Here is a 21394-nt window from a genome sequence, read left to right as displayed (position 1 = left end):
CTGTCATCATATTTGCCTTTAATTCTTCAAACATCGTTCACTTTAGTTTTATGAATATATTTATACTGACTGCTGTGAAGTACAATATCTGGACTCCCTCAGAGACGTTTCTATTGACTTACTTTTTTTTCCCTCAGGGTAAGTCACACTTAGCTGTTTGTTTGCATGTCATGCTGCCTTTTTTTTTTTTTTTTTGTCAAAAACAGGCTTTTTTTTTGGCCGTGCCATGTGGCCTGTGGGACCCCAGCTCCCTGACCAGGGATTGAACCTACACCCCTGGTAGTAAAAGAGCAGTGATTAAGAATCTGCCTTGCAATGCAGGGAGATGTGGGTTCGATCCCTGGCCAGGGAACTAAGATTCCATATACCACAGAACAAGTAAGCCCACACACCCCAGCTAGAGAATCCAGGTGCCACAACGAAAGATCCACATGCCTCAGCCATGATCCAACACAGCCAAATAAATAAATAAATGATTTTAAGAAATGGACATTTTTTTAAATAATAGAGTCTAGCAACTCTGAATTCCTCTTTCCCCGCACAAACAGGGAGTTGTCATGGTGGCGTGCGTGTTCTGTTTGTTTTAGTAAGTTCTGAGCCGACTCTGTAGGGTCCCTCTCCCCCACGATGTGCAGCTGTTGATGTCTCTGCTCAATTTTTGAGTTTCTGCTTTTCATTATTTTTAGGCTGACTCCCTCTGGGAGTCACCCCTTGTTTGGTCTAGCTTTGGGGCCAGCGAGCTTGGAGCTTGGAGGTTGTGCTCAAACCCCTGAGTCAGTGAGGCTCAAGCCTGGGGCCTGTGCTCAGGCCAGTTTGCAAGCCAGACCTGCCTTTGCTTCTTGCCCATCCCTCTTACATTTTCTCAGCATGTGCACATGGCCTTCTGCAGGGCAGGTTGCCTGCACTTGTGGGTTGATGGGGTCTCTCCGGCTCTCATGCAGCCTGTTGCATACATGCGCCTTTTCAGACCCTCACGATACGTGGGGCCAGCTGTTTCATTCGACCTCCCGACGATAGATGGTACACCAGCAGCCATGTTGGGCCATGAGGTGGTGCTGTGCATAGGGGCGCAAATACTAAAGGAACAACATAGAGGCTCTTCTCCAACACTGAGGCACCAGCTCCAGACTTTGACATGAGAGAGATCATCTATCCTGACTAGGTTACCAATCTGTTGCCACCAGGATCTCAACCTCAGTGAGGAGAACTTGGCCTTCCCCATACACTCCACTCTGAGATACCTACTGTATCCAATTCACCCAGCGGCCTGAGGTGTTACTTGGCTCCAAGTCAGCCCGCTCCCACAGTGATGTTCACGGCCCGTCCTGGCCAGTAGGAGCTGGGAAGCCAAAACACCATAATCTCCCACTGTTCTTACCTTCCCACTTAGTAGTTATTCTTGAGTAAATCTTTCTTAATTTGTTTAATGCCTTTAATTAATCTGGAGCACCCTGAAGTGGGTTGTTTCTGACAATTCTCTACTTTTATGGTTGCCTGTTTGGAATGCATTTGCCAAGATACTCACATGTCATTTTGAAAGTCTGCTTTTGTGGGGGGGGGTGGGGGGGTGGGGGGGGTGCTTCCATGGCTGTTGAGTGGTTAAGGCTCAGAGCTGAGGGGAGGAGCCAAGATGGCGGAGGAATAGGACAGGGAGACCACTTTCTCCCCTACAAATTCATCGAAAGAACAACTGAACGCAGAGCAAACTTCACAAAACAACTTCTGATCGCTAGCTGAGGACATCAGGAGCCCAGAAAAGCAGCCCATTGTCTTCAAAAGGAGGTAGGACAAAATATAAAAGATAAAAAGAGACAAAAGAGCTAGGGACGGAGACCCATCCCGAAGAAGGGAGTCTTAATAGAGGAAGTTTCCAAACACCAGGAAACCCTCGCACTGGCGGGTCTGGGGGAAGTTTTCGAATCTTGGAGGGCAACCTAACTGGGAGGGAAAAATAAACCCACAGATTACGTGCCTAAAAGCAACTCCCAGCAGAAAAGTACCCCAGACGCCCGCATCCGCCACCAGCAAGTGGGGGCGGAACAGAGAGGAGCGGGCGGCATTGCTTAGGGTAAGGACCGGGCCTGAGTGCCCTGAGGGCAATCGGGGGGACCTTTTGTGAGATTCCAACTTAAACTGTTGGAGAGCAAAAGAGAGAAAATTAACGGGCCCAAACACACTGCCGGCCGATCGCAGAACAAAGGGTCTGAGCAAGTCCAGGGAAGAGCTAGCCTGCGGCAGACCGGCCCAGCCCTGCTGGAGGCAGGAGGCAGGGGGGAGGGGAAAGGGGCAAACTCGGCCCCAGAGACGGCATCCCCTACCACACTGCAAACAGGCCTCCAGTTTCTAACCAAAGACTTCCTGAGATTCTGGATGGTCGACATCCGCTGGGAGGGTCGCGGCTAAACTCAAGGTGCACGCACCCAACTGGCGCGGGTGGAAGGCTGCGGCCGCGGAGGGGAGAAGGCGCACCGAACCCAGGGAGAGTGAGCCTGTCAAGCTCCTGGCTGCCTGAGCTGCTCAGGCCGGGAAAGGCCCAAAACGCAGGCGCAACCGAGTCCGCGCTTTTGTGGAGTACTCGAAAACGAACCGCACGCAACGCAGGGCCCGCTCCATATAGAGCAGCCGGGAGCCTGAGCAGCGTAGACGGGGAAAGCAGTTCCCCTCCCTCCCCGCAGCGCGATGGAACTAGCGAACCCGAACTAGAGACCACCTCCGCCCGCCTGTGTCAGGGCGGAAATTAGGCACTGAAGAGACCAAAGGGAACCGCTTCAGAAGGGACCGGTGCAACAGATTAAAACCCCTGTAGGTAACACCGACTACACCGGAAGGGGCCTATAGATATCGAGACGTGTAAGCTGGAACAAGGAGCTATCTGAAACTGAACCGAACCGACACTGACCGCAACAGCTCCAGAGAAATTCCTAGATATATTTTTACCTTTTTTTGTTGTTGTTAATTAAAAAATTTTTTTTCTTTTCTTTTTTGTTTTTTTCTCTTTTATTTTCTTTTAAAATTCCCTATTACTCCCCCACTACTCCTTAACTTTCATTTTCATATATTTTTACAATTTTTTTAATTAGGAAAAAAAATTTTTTTCTTGTTTTTTTTCTTTATTCTTTTTTCTTCTTTTTCTCTTATTTTCTTTTAAAGTCCTCTATTACTCCTCTACTACTCCTTAATTTTCATTTTCATTTCACTATAACCTTGCAAAAAAAAAAGAGAGAAGCCCTATTTTTAAATCGAACTTCATATATATCTCTAAAATTTTTTGTGTTTTTGTTTTTAATATTGTATCTTTAAGAGTCTAACCTCTACTCTAGATTTTTAATTTTTGTTTTTCAGTATGTGATATAAATTTTGGACATTTAAGAATCCAATATTCAGTTCCCATTTTTATTCAGGAGTGTGTTGATTACTCTTTCCCACTTTTGACTCTCCGTTTTCTACCTCAGAACACCTCTATTTCCTCCTTTCCCCTTCTCTTCCCAATCCAATTCTGTGAATCTTTGTGGGTGTCTGGGCTACAGAGAACACTCTGGGAACAGACAACTGTGTAGATCTGTCTCTCTCCTCTTGAGTCCCCCTTTTTCTTCTCCTGCTCATCTATATCTCCCTCCTCCCTCTCCTCTTTTTCATGTAACTCTGTGAACCTCTCTGGGTGTCCCTCACGGTGGAGAATCTTTTCACCATTAACCTAGAAGTTTTATTATCAGTGCTGTATAGTTGGAGAAGTCTTGAGACTACTGGAAGAATAAAACTGAAACCCAGAGGCAGGAGACTTAAGCCCAAAACCTGAGAACACCAGAAAACTCCTGAATACACGGAACATTAAGTAATAAGAGACCATCCAAAAGCCTCCATACCTACACTGAAACCAACCACCACCCAAGAGCCAGTAAATTTCAGAGCAAGACATACCACGCAAATTCTCCAGCAACGCAGGAACATAGACCTGAGCGTCAACATACAGGCTGCCCAAAGTCACACCTAACACATAGACCCATCTTAAAACTCATTACTGGGCACTCCATTGCACTCCAGAGAGAAGAAATCCAGTTCCACTCACCGGAACACCGACGCAAGCTTCCCTAACCAGGAAACCTTGACAAGCCAATCATCCAAGCCCACCCACTGGGCACTGGGTGAAACCTCCACAATAAAAAGGAACCACAGACCTCCAGAATACAGAAAGCCCACTCCAGACACAGCAATCTAAACAAGATGAAAAGGCAGAGAAATACCCAACAGGTAAAGGAACATGAAAAATGCCCAAGTCAAACAAAAGAGGAGGAGATAGGGAATCTACCTGAAAAAGAATTTAGAATAATGATAATAAAAATGATCCAAAATCTTGAAGACAAAATAGAGTTACAAATAAATAGCCTGAAGACAAAGATTGAGAAGATGCAAGAAATGTTTAATAAAGACCTAGAAGAAATAAAAAAGAGTCAACTAAAAATGAATAATGCAATAAATGAGATCAAAAACACTCTGGAGGGAACCAAGAGTAGAATAACGGAGACAGAAGATAGGATAAGTGAGGTAGAAGATAAAATGGTGGAAATAAATGAAGCAGAGAGGAAAAAAGAAAAAAGAATCAAAAGAAATGAGGACAACCTCAGGGACCTCTGGGACAATGTGAAATGCCCCAACATTCGAATCATAGGAGTCCCAGAAGAAGAAGACAAAAAGAAAGGCCATGAGAAAATACTCGAGGAGATAATAGCTGAAAACTTCCCTAAAATGGGGAAGGAAATAGCTACCCAAGTCCAAGAAACCCAGAGAGTCCCAAACAGGATAAACCCAAGGCGAAACACCCCAAGACACATATTAATCAAATTAACAAAGATCAAACACAAAGAACAAATATTAAAAGCAGCAAGGGAAAAACAACAAATAACACACGCAAAGGGATTCCCATAAGGATAACAGCTGATCTATCAATAGAAACCTCCAGGCCAGAAGGGAATGGCAGGACAATATCTTAAAGTAATAAAAGAGAATAACCTACAACCTAGATTACTGTAAACCCAGCAAAGGACTCATTCAGATATGAAGGAGAATTCAAAAGCTTTACAGACAAGCAAAAGCTGAGAGAATTCAGCACCACCAAACCAGCTCTTCAACAAATGCTAAAGGATCTTCTCTAGACAGGAAACACAGAAAGGTTGTATAAACGTGAACCCAAAACAACAAAATAAATGGCAACGAGACCATACCTATCAATAATTACCTTAAATGTAAATGGGTTGAATGCCCCAACCGAAAGACAAAGACTGGCTGAATGGATACAAAAACAAGACCCCTATATATGCTGTCTACAAGAGACCCACCTCAAAACAAGACACATACAGACTGAAAGTGAAGGGCTGGAAAAAAATATTTCACGCAAACGGAGAACAAAAGAAAGCAGGAGTCGCAATACTCATATCAGATAAAATAGACTTTCAAATAAAGGCTGTAAAAAGAGACAAAGAAGGACACTATATAATGATCAAAGGATCAATCCAAGAAGAAGATATAACTATTATATATGCACCCAACATAGGAGCACTGCAATATGTACGGCAAACACTAACGAGTATGAAAGAGGAAATTAATAGTAACACAATAATAGTGGGACGCTTTAATACCCCACTCACAACTATGGATAGATCAACTAAACAGAAAATTAACAAGGAAACACAAACTTTAAATGACACAGTGGACCAGCTAAACCTAATTGATATCTAAAGGACATTTCACCCCAAAACAATCAACTTCACCTTTTTCCCAAGTCCACACGGAACCTTCTCCAGAATAGATCACATCCTGGGCCATAAATCTAGTCTTGGTAAATTCAAAAAAATTGAAATCATTCCAGTCATCTTTTCTGACCACACTGCAGTAAGATTAGATCTCAATTACAGGAAAAAAATTGTTAAAAATTCAAACATATGGAGGCTAAATAACACGCTTCTGAATAACCAACAAATCATAGAAGAAATCAAAAAAGAAATCAAAATATCTTTAGAAATGAATGAAAATGAAAACACAACAACCCCAAACCTATGGGACACTGTAAAAGCAGTGCTAAGGGGAAGGTTCATAGCATTACAGGCTTACATCAAGAAACAAGAAAAAAGCCAAATAAATAACCTAACTCTACACCTAAAGCAATTAGAGAAGGAAGAAATGAAGAACCCCAGGGTTAGCAGAAGGAAAGAAATCTTAAAATTAGGGCAGAAATAAATGCAAAAGAAACTAAAGAGACCATAGCAAAAATCAACAAAGCTAAAAGCTGGTTTTTTGAAAAAATAAACAAAATTGACAAACCATTAGCAAGACTCATTAAGAAACAAAGAGAGAAGAACCAATTAACAAAATTAGAAAATGAAAATGGAGAGATCACAACAGACAACACTAAATACAGCGCACTCATAAGAAGATTACTAGCAGCAGCTCTATGCCAATAAAATGGACAACTTGAAAGAAATGGACAAATTCCTAGAAAAGTATAACTTTCCAAAACTGAACCAGGAAGAAATAGGAGATCTTAACAGACCCATCATGAGCATGGAAATCAAAACTGTAATCAGAAATCTTCCAGCAAACAAAAGCCCAGGACCAGATGGCTTCACAGCTGAATTCTACCAAAAATTTAGAGAAGAGCTAACACCTATTTTACTCAAACTCTTCCAGAAAATTGCAGAAGAAGGTAAACTTCCAAACTCATTCTATGAGGCACCATCACCCTAATTCCAAAACCTGACAAAGATGCCACAAAAAAAGAAAACTACAGGCCAATATCACTGATGAACATAGATGCAAAAATCCTTAACAAAATTCTAGGAAACAGAATCCAACAACATATTAAAAAAAATCATACACCATGACCAAGTGGGCTTTATCCCAGGAATGCAAGGATTCTTTAATATCCACAAATCATCAATGTAATACACCACATTAACAAATTGAAAGATAAAACCATATGATTATCTCAATAGATGCAGAAAAAGCCTTTGACAAAATTTAACATCTTTATGATTAAAACCCTCCAGAAAGCAGGAATAGAAGGAACATACTCAACATAATAAAAGCTATATATGACAAAACCCACAGCAAGCATTACCCTCAATGGTGAAAAATTGAAAGCATTTCCCCTAAAATCAGGAACAAGACAAGGGTGCCCACTCTCACCACTACTATTCAACATAGTGTTGGAAGTTTTGGCCACAGCAATCAGAGAAGAAAAAGAAGTAAAAGGAATCCAGATAGGAAAAGAAGAAGTGAAACTCTCGCTGTTTGCAGATGACATGATCCTCTACATAGAAAACCCTAAAGACTCTACCAGAAAATTACTAGAGCTAATCAACAAATATAGTAAAGTTGCAGGATATAAAATTAACACACAGAAATCCCTTGCATTCCTATACACTAACAATGAGAAAACAGAAAGAGAAATTAAGGAAACAATACCATTCACCATTGCAACAAAAAGAATAAAATACTTAGGAGTATATCTACCCAAAGAAACAAAAGACCTATACATAGAAAACTATAAAACACTGATGAAAGAAATCAAAGAGGACACAAACAGATGGAGAAACATACCGTGTTCATGGATTGGAAGAATCAATATTCTCAAAATGGCTATACTACCCAAAGCAATCTATAGATTCAATGCAATCCCTATCAAGCTACCAACGGTATTTTTCACAGAACTAGAACAAATAATTTCACAATTTGTACGGAAATACAAAAAACCTCGAATAGCCAAAGTAATCTTGAGAAAGAAGAATGGAACTGGAGGAATCAACCTGCCTGACTTCAGACTCTACTACAAAGCCACAGTCATCAAGACAGTATGGTACTGGCACAAAGACAGAAATATAGATCAATGGAACAGAATAGAAAGCCCTGAGATAAATCCACGAACCTATGGACACCTTATCTTCAACAAAGGAGGCAAGGACATACAATGGAAAAAAGACAACCTCTTTAACAAGTGGTGCTGGGAAAACTGGTCAACCACTTGTAAAAGAATGAAACTAGAACACTTTCTAACACCATACACAAAAATAAACTCAAAATGGATTAAAGATCTAAATGTAAGACCAGAAACTATAAAACTCCTAGAGGAGAACATAGGCAAAACACTCTCCGACATAAATCACAGCAAGATCCTCTATGATCCACCTCCCAGAATATTGGAAATAAAAGCAAAACTAAACAAATGGGACCTAATGAAACTTAAAAGCTTTTGCACTACAAAGGAAACTATAAGTAAGGTGAAAAGACAGCCCTCAGATTGGGAGAAAATAATAGCAAATGAAGCAACAGACAAAGGATTAATCTCAAAAATATACAAGCAACTCCTGCAGCCCAATTCCGGAAAAAGAAATGACCCAATCAAAAAATGGGCCAAAGAACTAAACAGACATTTCTCCAAAGAAGACATACAGATGGCTAACAAACACATGAAAAGATGCTCAACATCACTCATTATCAGAGAAATGCAAATCAAAACCACAATGAGGTACCATTACACGCCAGTCAGGATGGCTGCTATCCAAAAGTCTACAAGCAATAAATGCTGGAGAGGGTGTGGAGAAAAGGGAACCCTCTTACACTGTTGGTGGGAATGCAAACTAGTACAGCCGCTATGGAGAACAGTGTGGAGATTTCTTAAAAAACTGGAAATAGAACTGCCATATGACCCAGCAATCCCACTTCTGGGCATACACACTGAGGAAACCAGATCTGAAAGAGACACGTGCACCCCAATGTTCATCGCAGCACTGTTTATAATAGCCAGGACATGGAAGCAACCTAGATGCCCATCAGCAGACGAATGGATAAGGAAGCTGTGGTATATATACACCATGGAATATTACTCAGCCATTAAAAAGAATTCACTTTGAATCAGTTCTAATGAGATGGATGAAACTGGAGCCCATTATACAGAGTGAAGTAAGCCAGAAAGATAAAGAACATTAGAGCATACTAACACATATATATGGGATTTAGGAAGATGGTAATGATAACCCTATATGCAAGGCAGAAAAAGAGACACAGATGTACAGAACAGACTTTTGGACTCTGTGGGAGAAGGCGAGGGTGGGATGTTTCGAGAGAACAGCATCGAAACATGTGTATTATCAAGGGTGAAACAGATCACCAGCCCAGGTTGGATGCGTGAGACAAGTGCTTGGGCCTGGTGCACTGGGAAGACCCAGAGGGAGCGGGTAAAGAGGGAGGTGGGAGGGGGGATCGGGATGGGGAATACATGTAAAACCATGGCTGATTCATGTCAGTGTATGACAAAACCCATTACAATATTGTAAAGTAATTAGCCTCCAACTAATAAAAATAAATGAAAAAAAAAAAAAAAGACTCAGAGCTTTCAATGCAGGGGGCATGGGTTCGATTCCTGGTAAGGGAACGAAGATCCCACATGCCACGTGTGTGTGCGTGCTAAGTCACTCAGTTGTGTCCAACTTTTTGCAACCCTGTGGACTGAGGCTCCCCTGTCCATGAAAGTTTCCAGGCAAGAATACTGGAGTGGGTTGCTATTTCTTCCTCCAGGGGATCTTCCCAACCCAGGGATAGAACCTGCATCTTTACCTGGGAAGCCACATGCCATATGGCACAGCCAAAAAAAGAAAAAATACATATACATTTTTGTGTGTGAATGATTTTTACTTCATTTTAATAGATTTAGATTTATTTTAATGTTTATAGAAAATCAATTCACAAACACTTGGTTTCATAGTATTCAGACTGAGGCCAGTGTAAAAAAGAGTCCCTTCGTGGGGGACGGGGGAGGATGGGAGAAGTATATGTGGAATTTGAACAGGAGAAAATATGTGTCTGATGGGCTTCCTTGGTGGCCCACTGGTTGAGAATCCACCTACCAATGCAGGAGACTTGGGTTCGATCCCTGGGTCAGGAAGTTCCCCTGGAGAAGGAAATGGCAACCCACTCCAGTATTCTTGCCTGGGAAATCCCATGGACAGAGGAACCTGGCGGGCTACAGTCCATGGGGTTGCAGAAGAGTCAGGCATGACTTAGTGACTAAACAACAACATCAATGTGTCTAATTACAGTTTGTTGCAGAATAGATGGCAGAAAAATTCCGAATAATGTTGACTTGTTGGCCATGAGTTCATGTCATGCCTCTCTCATGTCAAAGTCTGGAGTTGGTGTCTCAGTGTTGGAGAACAGCTTCTATCTTGTTGCTTTCAGCATCACCTCATGACACAAGAGGGCTGCTGATGCTCCATCTCTCCTTCACATCCCAGCCATCAACGAGGAGACAAGGGGAAGGAGAAAGGCCCACCCATCCTTTAGAGATCCTCTCTGGAAACCAACACTTCATTTTCTTATGTGCTGCAATGTAGTCAAATGGCCACTAGCTGCACAGGAAGCTAAGAAATGCAGCCTGTCTGGTGCCTATGTGCCCTGCTAAAGCTGTGGGCACACCACTTACTTGCTCACTGCCTACTTTGCACTGGTTAGCCCCAGTCTTCAGATGAGTAAACAGACACAGAGAAGAGAAGGACTTGCCCGAGGCTGCACGGCCAGTCCTAGACCCGGTGGTTGTCGAGCCCTGTTCACCTTCCTTCCACGGTGGGTGGTCATGGCTTTGAATTCTGGCCCTGCCATGTCCAAGCTCTGTGACTTTGGGCAGCTCTCTGCACCTCTGAGCCCACTAAGAGACAACCCAGAAACTTCATGGAGGATTCTGTTTTTCTTTGGGCATTTTTGTATTTTCTTGGGTGACAATGAAATGAGAAATCATTTTTCAGAGAGAAAAATGAAGGGAATCAAGAGGAGCTAGTTGAACTGAACGTCCTCACATGCAAAGCCAGGGGTGGTGGTGACCCAGGGACAAGTGGGCTGTGGTGAGGGTGAGAGGTCAGCCCCCTGGCCTGGCTTTCCCACACTGACCTTGACCTGAGGTCCTGGAACCAGCCTGGCTGGCGCTCGTGTGGACACTGGCCATGAACCAGGGACCTCCACCAACCTGAACTCTTGTTGCTCCTGGTGACAGCTGCTAACTGCCCTCCCTCAACCCCCACTGGCCTGTGCTTTCAGCACCCATCTATCCACACAGTCCTTTTCCCTCTATCTCAGTCCTGCTGGCCAGTGCCTTCCTCCCCCATTTATCCCAACAGCCCTGAGGGGTGGAGGACACAAGTGAAGCTCAGAGAGGTTGAGGCACTTGCCTAAGGCCACACGGATTTGGGCCCAGGTTTGTGGGGCCCGGGCATAAACCCTTGGAGACTGGGACCTCCAAACCTGGAGGAAAGGCCCTGGGTCTGGCAGCGTGAAACAGCCCCTGGAAAGGGTGAATTGAGTAATCAGTGGAGCAGGCAGGCAGGCCCCAGCAAGAATTGGGCAAGCAAATTCTTTCGACTGGAATGCCGGATAGTCAGGGCATGATGGGAGTCCCTAGGGTGCCCTGGCATAGCCAGGACTGGGGGAAAGGCAGTTAGGAAAAATACAGAGCATCACATGTGACAGATGGTCACATTATCTCCCTCCCCACATGCACTTCTGGAACCTGGTAACTACCTCTTCAAGGCATGGAATCTAGGGGCTTCCTTGGTGGCACAGTGGATTAGAATCCACCTGCCAATGCAGTGGACACAGGTTTGATCCCTGGTCCGGGAGGATTCCGCATACTGCAAGGCAACTACGCCTGTGAGCCACAGTTACTGAAGCCTGTGTGCCTGGAGCCTGAGCTCCGCAACAAGAGAAGCCACCACAATGTGGAGCCCACCCACTGCTCACTGAAACCAGAAAAAGACTGTGAGCAGCCAAGAAGACTAAGCACAACCATAAATCATTTTTTTTTTAAAGAATCTGAAAACAATAAACATATATGTATAACTGAATCACTTCACTGTACACTGAAACAACATTGTAAATCATTTACCGTTGTTGTTCAGTTGCCAAGTCATGTCTGACTCTTTGCGACCCCGTGGACTGCAGCACGCCAGGCTTCCCTGTCCTTCACTATCTCCCCGAGTTTGCTCAAACTCATGTCCATTGAGTCAGTGATGCCATCCATCCAACTGCCTCATCCTCTGTTGCCCCTTTCTCCTCTTGCCCTCAATCTTTCCCAGCATCAGGGTCTTTTCCAAAGAGTCGACTCTTTGCAACAGATGGCCACAGTATTGGAGCTTTAGGTTCAGCATCAATCTTCCAATGAATATTCAAGGTTGATTTCCTTTAGAATTGACTGTTTGATCTCCTTGCAGTCCAAGTGATTTTCAAGAGTCCACTAACACCACAGTTTGAGAGCATCAATTCTTAAGCGCTCAGCCTTCTTTATGATCCAACTCTCACATCCATACGTGACTACTGGAAAAACCATAGCTTTGACTTTATGATCCTTTGTTGGCAAAGTGCTATCTCTGCTTTTTAATACACTGTCTAGATCTGTCATAGATTTTCTTCCAAGGAGCAAGAGCCTTTTAATTTCATGACTGCAGTCACCATCTGCAGTGATTTTGGAGCCCAAGAAAATAAATCTGTCATGTTTCCACTTTTCCCCATCTATTTGCCATGAAGTGATGTGACTGGATGCCATGATCTTCATTTTTTGAATACTGAGTTTTAAGCCAGATTTTTCACTCTCCTCTTTCACCTTCATCAAGGGGCTCTTTAGTTCCTCTTTGCTTTCTGCCATTAAAGTGGTATTATCTGCATACTTAAATTTTAAAAACTGATGCAGGAGAGTGACTGGATCTAGAAATTAATTGAAGATAACTAGAAAAGACAGTGTATTAATAAAAAAAAAAAAGGACATGGAATCTAATTCTTCTTCCCTTGACTCTGGCTTGGGACTCATAAGCAGTGGAGTGCAGTAGAAGTGACACTGTATCTGCTAAGAAGGGGTCATACAAAGCTCTGCAGCTTATTGGGATACTCCTTTTTGAAGCCATCATCTGTCATGGAACAGCCTAAAAGCCTAGAAGGCACCATGTTGTGAGAAAGCATAAATAAGCCCATGCCAAGAGACCACCAAGCCCACATGAGGGGCAAGAGACCGTTAGCCAAACCCCCAGCTGTGGGCACCCACCCGGGTGAGCCCTTCCCATTTTCCTGACACAAAGAAACCATGAGAGAGAATAAACTGAATGTTGTTTTAAGCCACTCAGCTGTGGAATGATGGTTTTTCTACACAGTGATAGCAACTGGAACATCCTAAAACAATTTTTCACATGACATGGGTCTCATTAAGCTAACATGGAAAGGACTTCCCTAGGGGTCAAGTGGTTAAGAATCTGCCTGCCAATGCAGGGACATAGGGTTGATCCCTGGTCCAGGAAGATTCCACATGCTGTGGGGCCACTAAGCCCGCGCACAACTACTGAGCCCGAATTCTAGAGCCCCATGCTCTGCAGCAACAGAAGCCACAGCAATGAGAAGCCGCTGCAGTGAGAAGCCACCACATCGCAACTAAAGAGTAGCCCCCACTCACTTCAACTAGAGAAGCCCTTGCGCAAGAACAAACCCAGCACAGCCAAAAATAAAACAGAAAACTAACATGGAAAGATCTTTAGACCAATGCTAAGGCTAGAAAAGCAAGCTGCACAATGAAATGTCCGGCAAGATGCCTTTTCTGGGCACGTACACAGGATCGCATATATTTGTTCTGGACCATGTCACTGCCACATAGACGTTTAGAGAAATATTTGTCAGGATACACCCCAAACACACTATATCCTGAACAGCTGGAGGCAGGGGACAAGAAGATGGAGTTGGGAGCTTCTCCAAGCTCATGAGGTTCTAGACACATGTCCTTTTAGGGCTGTTTATTTATTTTTATTTTTTTTAGGTTTTTAGTGTTTTTTTTAGATTTTAGGTGGTTTTTTTTTTTTTTTTTTTTTGGTTACAGGATGCAGCATGCAGGATCTTAGTTCCCTGACCAAGGAACAAACCTTCGCTCCCTGCATTGGAAGTGTGGGGTCTAAGCCACTGGACTGCCAAAGGAAGTCCCCACGTGTCCCTTTTAAGAACCATTTCTTGATTCCTCACCAATGCTTAATTCACTAGAATAGTTGGTTTCTAGTTTATGTCATGGTTACAAAGATTTCTGCTTCAATGAGGCCATTTGTATCTTCTGGAACATTAATACTGACAAGGTGCCCAAAGCCCAGCTCATTACATTCCCACCTGATTCTGCTGCTGTGTCCCCATCTCTTAGGTGGCTCCAATGGCCCCAGGAAATCTAAATCACTCTCATCCCTTTCCCTCAGCCTCCTCCATCCTGCCCGTCCCCAGGTCAGCCCATTTTCCTTTCAAAGTATATTCAATCCACCCACCTCTTCTCCATCCTTGGCCTCTGCCTGGTCCACCACCACTGCCATCTCTGGTCTGCACCAGTGTGGTCCTCTCCTCCCTGCTTCCCCACCCTCACTTCCCACCAGGATTTTTTCCCACATGGCCAGAGACTTCTAAACTCCAACTCCTGGGCGCACATAGGGCCCTGATCATCTGAGCCTGGCAAATCTTCCCAAACCTCAGCCACACTGAAATTTCACACTGCACAGTTACAGGTGTTTGCACACGTGTGTCCCTCTTCCCATCACGTCTCAGCTGGTGAGTCTCCTTCCCCTGAGCCTCATCTCAAATGTCACTTTCCTGCCTTTTTGTTGGCAATCTGGGGGAGGATGTATGTAGGCCCTCCCTGCAAGAATCCTCGGAATGTCTGTTTCCACAACATATTCTCAAGACACCCATGAAAGCTTGTTGATAAGTAACTAACAGGAGGGAGATGAGAAAGAAATGCAAACTTGTTTGCTTTGTTTGCTGTTTTTCTTCAAAAGGCTCCCAGAAGAATGACAAAAAAGAAATATAAGTGTGTGTATGTGGGGGAGAAAAGGGTTTCCCTGGTGGCTCAGCAGTAAAAGAATCCGCCTGCAATGCAGGAGATGCAGGAGACACGGGTTCGATCCCTGGGTTGGGAAGATCCCCTGGAGAAGGAAATGGCAACCCATTATTCTTGCCTGGGAAATCCCATGGACAGAGGTGCCTGGGCTACAGTGGGCTACAGTCCTTGCAGTCTCAAAGAGTTGGACATGACCAAGCAACTGAGCGTGCAGGCACATACATGAAAAAAAGAATGTAACTCTTTCAACCACCAAGTAAAGGCAAATTAAAACCAAAAAGCGTCTGCGTGCAATGCGGGAGACCCAGGTTCAATCCCTGAGTCGGGAAGGTCCCCTGGAGAAGGAAATGGCAACCCACTCCAGTATTCTTGCCTGGAAAATCCCATGGACGGAGGAGCCTGGGAGGCTGCACGACTGGGTGACTTCACTTTCACTTTAAAGGCAAATTTAAACAATGATAAAATCTTCATTTTTGTTTGGCTTCAGTTCATTTCAGTCCCTCAGTTGTGTCCAATCTTTGCGACCCCATGAACTGCAGCATGCCAGGCCTCCCTGTCCATCACCAACTGCTGGAGTCTACCCAAATCCATGTCCATGGAGTCGGTGATGCCATCCAACCATCTCATCCTCTGTCGTCCCTTTCTCCTCCTGCCCTCCATCTTTCCCAGCATCAGGGTCTTTGCAAATTATTGAAGATTTGTTAAGTGATAACACAATGTTGGCAAGATGGTAAAAAGGCGGGCCCTCATATCCCTGTCCGGGCTGTGGAGTCCATACCAAGGTCACAGGTGTGAGACCTTGTACCAAGGCCACTGATGTGGAGCCAGAACCAAGGTCATCTCTGGAACCGACTGAGCCCCATTGTGACCACTGCCAAGAGCCCCCCTGATCCCAGAGAGCTTGCTGACCCCATATGGGGTAAAGGTACCCACCCTAACCAATCACCTAATGCCACTCCTCCAGCAGGAATTTTCTTTGTCTTGAGGCTATCAAAATTGGCTCCTAACCCATGAAAAGTATCACCTCTTCCTGGTCTTTCAGGAGGTTGCCCTGAAAGATAAGCATTGCCCCCTTATCTCTGCTCTTTGTTTTTCATAAACTCACTCTTTTCTGAAACACTCTGTGTCTGGAAATTCTTCCAACCTGTGCTCAGACTATGACAGGTGCCTGGATGTGGCTTTCTAAAAAACAATTGAGGAGCTTCCCTGGCAGTCCACTAGTTAAGACTCCATGCTTCCACAGCGGGGGCGTGGGTTCAATCCCTGGTCAGGGAACTAAGATCCCACACGTCACACAGTGTGGCAAAAAAAAAAAAATTAAAAAGCAATTTGACAAAATGACATAAATATGTTTAGACCCTTTCCTCAGGAATTTCTCTTAAGGAAATCATTAGGGATACAAAGGTATCAAGACATGTACAGGTATCATTTCTGTGGTTTTGGTGGAAATGAAAGGGCACAACAATGAGGCATTCACCTGGAAGATACTGAAAAGTCATTAAATATCATAACAGGGACATGAAAAAGGCTTATATATGAAAAAAAGAGAGGACACAGGCTGCTCATTTTTATGGGTTAATAAAATCAGAGTTAAGTCTATGTATAATTGCACTGTCCTAAGATCAATTTCCTGGTTTAATAAAGTAGTGATGTAGATATTAACCATCACTGAGGAAGGTTGGGGAGAATATCCAAGGGACATCTCTGTACTATTTTTGTGACTAATTTTAAATCTATAATTATTTCAAACTAAGAGGGGGAATAATTCTATCAGTCATGACAGGCTGGTTATATGCTGCTATAACAAAAAAACCCATCATCTAAATGATGAAAACAGATGGAATTTAGACCAACCTCAGAGGAATGGTCTAAGTTGGAGACCCTGAGGTTGAGAATTTGCAGAGGTGACATCAGTGTTTTTTCTAGCCCCAGATATGTGTTATTTCATTCACTGTTAGTCTAATAGCTATTTTATCAAGCAGAGTTCCTGCTTGCAAATGCCTCAAACCAGCTTGGGTTGTTTCAGAATCAAAGACAATGGGCAGTGGAGCCACAGTCCTGCTCTGGAGTCAAATTCCTGGGTGTGAGGCTATGAGTGGCTGAGTCCAGGTCATATACTCACATTGTTGTTCAAAGGATACTGGGAAAGTGAGTATCTGACCTTTGGAATTTCTAAAGTTGGAGGTGGGAGGTAGATCTCCATATGCAGGGAAGGAGTTCAGATGTTGAACAGACAAAAGGACGGGAGGGTACCGGATGGTGACTGCAGCCATGAAATTATAAGACACTTGCTCCTTGGAAGGAAAGCTATGACAAGACTAGACAGTGTATTAAAAAGCAGAGACATCACTTTGCCAACAAAGGTTCACATAATCAAAGCTAGGGTTTTTTCCAGTAGTCATGTACAGATATGTGAGTTGGACCATAAAGAAGGCTGAGTGCTGAAGAATTGATGCTTTCAAATTATAGTATTGGAGAAGACTCTGGAGACCTTTGGACAGCAAGGAAATCCAAACCAGTCAATTCTAAAGGAAATCAACCCTGAATATTCATTTGAAGGACTGTGCTGAAGCTGCAGCTCCAATACTTTGGCCACTTGATGCGAAGAGCCTACTCATTAGAAGACTCTGATGCTGGAAAAGATGAAGGCAGGAGAAGAAGGAGACGATAGAGGATGAGATGGTTGGATGGCATCAGTGAGTCAATGGACATGAGTTTGAGCAAACTCCGGGAGATGGTGAAGCACAGGGAAGTCTGGCGAGCTGCCGTCCATGGGATCACAAAGAGTCTGACATGACTGAGTGACCGAATAGCAACAATATATCAGAATAACTTTACTGTAAAGCAGAAATTAACACAACATTGTAAATCAACTATACTTAGACTTAAAAAGGAGGGGATACATTGGTTCCTATAGCTGAAAATTCCAGAGGGTGCCTTCAGGCATGGCTGTATCTAGGTGCTTAGCTCTAGCTATGAGGTCAAGTCTTCATGTCTTGCTTGTTCTTGCCTCTCTGGGGCCTTCCCCTCAACAAACCCTCCCCTAATGGTGGCAACCAGGATGACTTCCCCATTGCTCCATCCTCCCCAACTCAGCTACCCCAACAGGAAGCAAGTTCCTCTTACCCTGGTTTGAGTCACAGGTCCATTCTTGAGTCAATCTCTGAAGTTGGGGGTGATTTATTATTCTAATTGGTCAGGCCTAGGTCACGTGGCCAATCCCTTGCTGTTGCCAGGCTATTCCTTGCCCCAAAACACATGGACTGAGAATTAGGGGAGGGTGGTCCCTCCCTCCTGTTACCAGAAGTAGGGGGAATGGCTGATGGGCAGACAAGATCCCCCAAATGCCCAAAAAGGTTGGATGAGGAGAGTAGGAGGAAAGGCATTTCTGGTAGAGGGAACAGAATAAGTAAAGGCAGAGCCCATAGCACTCACTTAGAGATAGGCGTCCCACTTGGCACTAGTGGTAAAGAACCTGCCTGCCAATGCAGGAGACATAAGAGACACAGGTTCAATCCCTGAGTAGGCAAGATCCCTGGAGGAGGGCACAGCAGCCCAGTCCAGTATTCTGGCCTAGAAAATCCCATGGACACAGGAGCCTGGTGGGTTACAGTCCACGGGGTCACAAAGAGTCAGACATGACTGAAGTGACTTAGCACGCACACACATGCACAAGATGGGACTGAGAGGACTCGAATGCCAAGAGGGGACACCTGGTCACCCAGGGAACGAGCTGGCGTTGCCACAACGACAGTGATAACAATAGTAACAATAATAGTGAAACAGGCTGGCACTTGGGACACTTTGCTGCAGTTCTGCAAGGCTTGCACCTAGACACACCTCTCCTCCAGCAACAAAATACAGAGAAACTATATGGGACTAAAAATAACGGTGCAGAATTCTGCACATCTCAACTAGATAGTAGCCCCCCAGCTCACTGCAACTAGAGAAAGCCTGCAGGAAGCAACAAAAAAGACCCAGCACTGCCAAAAAATAAATAAAACACTCCTTAAAAAACAGGCCGTCGAGATCAAAAGCAGGGTACTGCAAATGCCCTCTGTACTCAAAACCACCAGAGGGGTGGGCAAAACACTTAAGCCACCCTTCTGACCCAACACCTGGACATACCTCTAGCCTCATCCCATATAAAGAACAAGCAAGGGAACCTGTTGCTTGTTCCCACTCCCCCCAGCTGAAGCAGGGGTCCCAGTGAAGCCTTGTCTGTGTTTCTTTTCTGGCCTCTAGTCAATTTCTGGGCTTCCCTGATGGCTCAGATGGTAAAGAATCTGCCTGCAATGCAGGAAACCTGGGTTCAATTCCTGAGTCAGAAAGATCCCCTGGAAAAGAGATGACAACCCGCGACTAACACTTTCAATTTCTACTCACTGGAGATGGTGAAGAACCTTGGTCAGGAACAATAGCAGCTAATGCCATTTCCTCCTGTGATGCAGGTACTAATCTTAATAAGCAAGAATCATCCTCACATCCATTTGATGCCTGAGGAGAGCAATGCTCAGAGGGGCAAAGTAACTTGCCCAAGGTCAACCAAGAAGTGGCGGAACTGAGGTTTGTGCTCAGAATGGGTGGTTCTCCACCCACAACCCACAAAATCAAGGCAAGGGTAAAATACTCAGTCAGAAGGTCCCTGGGCTTCCCTGGTGTCTCAGTGGTAAAGAATCCACCTGCTAAGAAGGGGACATGGGTTCAATTCCTGGTCGAGAAAGATCCCACATGCCTTGGAATAACTAACTCTATGCGCCACAACTACTAAGCCATCACTAGAGAGCCTCAGAGCCATAACAAGAGAAACCGAGGCAGTGAGGAGACCAAGCACCTCAGTGAAGAGTAGCCCCTGCTTACCCAGCCTAGACAGAGCTCGTGCACAGCAACGAGACCCAGCGCAACCAAAAATAAAATAAATAAATGACAAATGAACAATCATTCAATAACCTCAGATATGCAGATGACACCACCCTTATGGCAGAAAGTGAAGAAGAACTAAAGAGCCTCTTGATAGTGAAAGAGGAGAGTGAAAAAGTTGGCTTAAAGCTCAACATTCAGAAAACTAAGATCATGGCATCCAGTCCTATCACTTCATGGCAAATAGATGGGGAAACAGTGGAAACAGTGGCTGACTTTATTTTTGGGGGCTCCAAAATCACTGCAGATGGTGATTGCAGCCATGAAATTAAAAGACGCTTACTCCTTGGAAGGAAAGTTATGACCAACCTAAACAGCATATTAAAACACAGAGACATTATTTTGCCAATAAAGGTCCGTCTAGTCAAGGCTATGGTTTTTCCAGTATTCATGTATGGATGTGAGAGTTGGACTATAAAGAAAGCTGAGCACCAAAGAATTGATGCTTTCGAACTGTGGTGTTGAAGAAGACTCTTTACAGTCCCTTGGACTTCAAGGAATTCCAACCAGTCTGTCCTAAAGGAGATCAGTCCTGGGTGTTCATTGGAAGGACTGATGCTGAAGCTGAAACTCCAATACTTTGGCCACCTCATGTGAAGAGCTGACTCATTTGAAAAGACCCTGATGCTGGGAGGGGTTGGGGACAGGAGGAGAAGGGGACGACAGAGGATGAGATGGTTGGAAGGCATCACCAACTCAGTGGACATGGGTTTGGGTAGACTCCGGCAGTTGGTGATGGACAGGGAGGCCTGGCATGCTGCGGTTCATGGGGTCACAAAGAGTTGGACACGACTGAGAGACTGAACTGAATAAACAAATAAATAAATCTTAAAAAAAAAAAAAAAAGGTCCCTGGAGGGCAGGAGGTATTTTTTTACCTCGATCTGTTTATATCAGTTAGCATCAACTTCAGCTGCATACTGTAAAAGAATAACTAATTTGCAGATTTCTCTGGTGGTGCTATGGCTAAGATGCCATGCTCCCAATGCAGATGGCAGGAGTTCGATCCCTGATCAGGGAACTAGTTCCAGTACACCAAAACTAAAAGATTCCGCGTGCCACAATGAGAGCTCGAATGCCTGAGCAGCAACGAAGTCCCAGCTCAGTCAAAAAATAAATAAACATTAAAAAAAAAGTACTGGATTTTAGGACTTCCCTGGTGGTCCAGTCTTTGAGACTATATGTATTTTCAAAGCAAGGGGCGTGGGTTCATCCCTGGTCAGGGAATTAAGATCCCACATGCCCCACAGCCAAAACAACTAAAGTTTCCAAATAAAATTTAAAAATAAAAAACTGAATTAAAATATGATCAAAATAAGATAAAATAAAACAGAATTGTATTTTCACCAGAGCAGAAATTTCCACCTGCTTCATTGGTCTTGGGACTACCACTAGCAGCAAGGGATTTTGGGAAATAATTTTAACTGGGCACATTATAGCCTGAAACAGGATTGAGATTCTATAAATAAAAGAAAAGAAATGTAAAACGGTGCAGCTGCTGTGGAAAATAGCATGGAGGTTCCTCAAACAATTAAAAATAGAATCATTATATGATCTAGCAACTGACTTCTACGTATATATACACCCAGAA

The sequence above is a fragment of the Cervus canadensis genome, chromosome 4, assembly GCF_019320065.1.
Source record: "Cervus canadensis isolate Bull #8, Minnesota chromosome 4, ASM1932006v1, whole genome shotgun sequence".
Lineage (NCBI taxonomy): Eukaryota > Metazoa > Chordata > Mammalia > Artiodactyla > Cervidae > Cervus > Cervus canadensis.
The sequence above is the reverse complement of the archived record's forward strand: the minus strand, read 5'-3'. Positions refer to the sequence as shown.